Consider the following 4,561-nt stretch of genomic DNA (forward strand, 5'->3'; position numbering starts at 1 on the left):
TTTCTTGGTCTGTAAGATTTCTGTTGAGAAATACAGTGATAGTTTTATGGAGGTTTCTTTGTATGTGCCAAATCACTTTTCTCTAATTCTTTCCAAATTCTCTCTGTTTTTGATTTCCAACAATGTAATTTTAATATGTTTTGATGTAAACATCTTTATGTTCAACTATTTTGAATTCTGCAGGCTTCTTGAATCATGCTATTTTCATTCCCAGATTTGGGAAGTTTTGGGGTATTTCTTTAAACAAGATTTCTGCATCTTTCTTTCTTTTATCTCCTTCTGAAACCCCATCATGTGTGTGTGTGTGTGTGTGTGTGTGTGTGTGTGTGTGTACATATATATATGTATATATATATTTTATTGTGTCCCATAATTTCTGTAGGCTCTGTTCACTCTTATTCATTGCTTTTTCTTTCAGATTGGATTAATTTAAAACAACCTGTCTGGGTTTGCTGACCTTTTCCTCCTCACCATCGAGTTTGCTATTAAGGGATTTGGTTTGGTTTGGTTTTGCTATCTTGTTGTTGAACTCCAAATTTTGTTCTTGCATTGCTTTCCTGGTATTACTAAATCGCTTAATTCTCTCCTATTTACCTTATTAAGCTTTATTAGAAAAACTATTTCGAATTATTTGTCACATGGTTCATAGATATCTATTGATTTGCAATCAGTTGCAAGAAATTTATTGTGTTCTTTTGGGGGTCTCACGTTTCTGTGATTCTTCATGATCTGTATAGGTATCTTCACATCTGAAGAAGTAATCACCTCTTGCAGACTTTATGGACTGACTCCAGTTAGGAAAGACCTCCGGCTTTGAAGAATGTGGACAGCATGGAGGTGCTGTCAGATCGGGTATGCTGGAGTGTGGTGCAACACAGGATCTATTGGAGACCATGTACAGGGGCATGTGTCAGGTTTGGATCTGGGAGTAAGAGAGGGGGCTTGATGGCATAGGCAGCTGGGACTCATGTCATTATCAATTAATTGGTAATTGGTGATAAAAGATTTAGGGACCTGCAGTAGTTGCAAGAGTTGCTGGGGCTCTGGGTGGTGCCTGAGTCTAGCAGTGCATGTGCCTGGATAAGTGTAAGCTGGTGTAGTCAGCACAAGCTTCAGAGGCCAACTGTGGGCACATGCTGCTTGCTGGAGATAGGGTACCCACAGCAGTGTTGGCTGGGGCAGTTCTGGTGAAGAGGATGCTAGGTCAGGCAGCTGAGGTTCATGACAGCAAACACTGCAGGAAGAGAGATGGGTGGTAGATGGCTCTCCGTACTGTGGCATGTTTTGTTTGAGACACACAAATTTCATTTCCCAGGTCTCAACTACAGCAAACACCTACAAAGAGGACCAGGATTTAGGGGGTAAGCACATGTGCCCACGTGCTTAAATCTTCACACAAGCCCTGTAATATAAGTATCATTTTCACAAATTTTAGAAAATGAAACTAAGGTTTAGGGCAAGTGAGTTTCTGTTAGAATGACTGACTTGCCAAATTACCATTAGAATAAGAGCCAAATTTGCTTAAGCTCAAATTATCTGATGTATTCACAAATTACAGTGTTTGTCAGTTCAGAAATAAAAATTAATCATAAAATTGTGGTAAAATATTATAAAGCCCCATTTTCTCAAATGGCAAACCCAATCTCAAAGAGTATTCTTTAACTCATCCTTTCTCCAGTGGTCAAAAAGACACATTCATTATATGTTTGATTCTTAGGCTTCCTTTTTACTACATTACGCAGTGTATACTTGTCGACCTCCTCTTAACAAAGTCCCTGTTAAAATGACTGTAAAAAGACCAAGGAACCTAGAAGCTAAAACAATGTAGAGCATGAGAGGTGGCAGTTAAGAGTTTTGTTTTTTTGACAGCCACTGCAGTACATGCAGCTCTATGGAGACAGTACCAGGGCAAGTGAGAGCTGGACAGGCACTGGGCGACTCTGTGCCTCACCGAGGAAAAATAGCTAAACACAGGCAAAGGAGAGCATAAGAAGCTGAGAGGTAAAATGTCATCATATGCATTTTTTGTGCAAACTTGTTGGGAGGAACATAAGAAGCAGCATCCAGATGCTTCAGTCAACTTCTGAGTTTTCTAAGAAGTGCTGAGAGAGGTGGAAGACCATGTCTGCTCAAGAGAAAGGAAAATTTGAAGATATGGCAAAGGCGGACAAGGCCCGTTATCAAAGAGAAATGAAAACCTGTATCCCTCCTAAAGGGAAGGCAAAAAAGAAGCTTAAGGATCCCAATGCACCCAAGGGGTCTCCTTCGGCCTTTTTCCTGTTCTGCTCTGAGACATCGCCCAAAAATCAAAGGAGAACATACTGGCCTGTCCATTGATGTGAAGAAACTGGGAGAGATGTGGAATAACACTGCTGCAGACGACAAGCAGCCTTATGAAAAGAAGGCTGCGAAGCTGAAGGAAAAATACGAAAAGGATATTGCTGCCTATAGAGCTATAGGAAAGCCCGATGCAGCCAAAAAGGGAGTTGTCAAGGCTGAAAAATGCAAGAAAAAGAAGGAGGAGGAGGAAGATGAAGAGGAGGAGGAGGAAGGGGAAGATGAATAAGATGCAGATGAAGAAGATGATGATGATGAATAAGTTGATTCTAGCACAGTTATTTTTCTTGCCTCTAAAGCATTTAACCCCTGTCTACACAATTCACTGCTTTTAAAGAAAAAAACTGAAATGTAAGGCTGTGTAAGATTTGTTTTTAAACTGTACAGTGTCTTTTTTTGTGTAGTTAACACACTACTGAATGTGTCTTTAGATAGCTCTGACCTGGTGGTATTTTCAATAGCCACTAACCTTGCCTGGTACAGCATGGGGGTTGTAAATTGGCATGGAAATTTAAAGCAGGCTCTTGTTGGTGCCCAGCACAAATTAGTTATATATGGGGATGGTGGCTTTTTCATCTTCAGTTGTCTCTGATGCAGCTTATAAGAAATAAGTGTTGTTCTGTTAACTGAATACCACTCTGTAATTGCAAAAAAAAAAAAAAAGTTGCAGCTGTTTTGTTGACATTCTGAATGCTTCTAACTAAATACAGTTTTTTTTATTAGTATTGTCCTTTCCATAGGTCTGAAATTTTTCTGCTTGAGGTAAGCTAGTCTTTTGCTTTTGCTCATTTTGAATCACATGAATTATTACAGTGTTTATCCTGTCATATATTTAGCTAATAAAAAGCTTTTGTCTACACACCCTGCATATCATGATGGGGGTAAATTTGAGATAGTTTTCATCCATAACTGAAAATCCAAAATCTTGATCAGTTAAGAAATTTCACATAGCCCACTTATATTTACAAACTGAAGAGTAATCGATCTACTCACAGCATAGGATTATTAGAATCAAACGTTTTGAAAGTCTGTCCTTGAAGGACTAATAGAAAATTATGTTCTAACCTTTACATGAGGACTCTATTTTTTAACTCCTATTACCATGTAATGGTAGTTATATTTTGCAGTTCCCACATTAAAGAAGACCAGAGAATGTATCCCCAAAAGTGTGAGCTTAAAATACAAGATTGCCATATTAAATTTTTTGTTCACATTAGTCTCGATGAAGACTATGAAAATGCTGGCTATAGATGTCTTTTCCCATTTATCTAAATATAAACTGCTCAGGAAACAAAACTTTCCATTAAAAGTATTTTTAATTAATTGGTCCAGCTTTTAAAATGAAGAAGCCACATTAAAAATAGGGTATATTTTTCTATATTTTGGTTTGCCCCTTTATAAATCCAAGTAGACAAGAGGAAAGAAGACACTTAAACTTTGCATCTCAGTATGAATTATTCAATTTATTTGAATGATTTTTCTTTACAAAACCCAAACTCATTCATAGGGAACAATTTGGCAATTTTGTGTTTTTCGAGATTGTAGTTCTCTTAAAGTGCCAGTATTTTAAAATCGCGTTCTTGTAATTTTACATACTTTTGTGATGGAGTGCTGTTTTGTTACATAATTTTGACTTGGATTCTTTCCATTTGCATTTGTTTATGTAATTTCAGGAAGAATACTGAACATCTGAGTCCTGGATGATACTAATAAACTAATAATTGCAAAGGTTAAAAAAAAAAAAAAAACAGGAGTTTTGTTTTTGTTTTAGGTTTTATTTTATATTTTTTAGCAGTAAACTGCTTAATGGTAGATTAAATGTGGGTGACGTTTATACACTCCATCACCAGTGATACTTGAGGTAGACATTGCAGGAATCCTTAGTAACTCCATGTTATCAGTGTGAACTGATGTCTAGCTCCCTTCTTCCTCCCTAGCCTCAGGGAGACTGGACATTTTTCATTTTCATTACCTCAGCTACTTAAGGCATTACATCTTCACACTGTGCCCAATGATAGGCAAAGGTAGCAATAGCAGACGGCTTCTCTGTCCTGTGACCTTCATGGCCACATCTGAAACATTGGAGGACATGGCCTTCCTGAGGCCTACATAACTTTTGCAGCCCACTTCCTGATCATATGAGCCCTGCAGCTAAAGGATCTTAGAGATTGGCTAATCACAGACTACTGCCCATCAGACATGGTAGAATTCTGGTGTGTTTGCT

The 4,561-nt window shown here is 38.0% G+C and overlaps 1 pseudogene across 1 annotated transcript; it reads left to right on the forward strand.

Annotated features, from left to right (window-relative positions):
- The first annotated feature begins 831 nt into the window (after nucleotides 1-831).
- On the forward strand, nucleotides 832-3,062 carry LOC108284190 (annotated as a pseudogene). The gene is made up of 2 exons (XR_001817114.1): nucleotides 832-852; nucleotides 1,965-3,062. The product of XR_001817114.1 is annotated as a high mobility group protein B1-like (transcript).
- Nucleotides 3,063-4,561: the final 1,499 nt, after the last annotated feature.

This window comes from Cebus imitator, unplaced genomic scaffold (genome assembly GCF_001604975.1).
Source record: "Cebus imitator isolate Cc_AM_T3 unplaced genomic scaffold, Cebus_imitator-1.0 Scaffold272, whole genome shotgun sequence".
NCBI classification, from domain to species: domain Eukaryota; kingdom Metazoa; phylum Chordata; class Mammalia; order Primates; family Cebidae; genus Cebus; species Cebus imitator.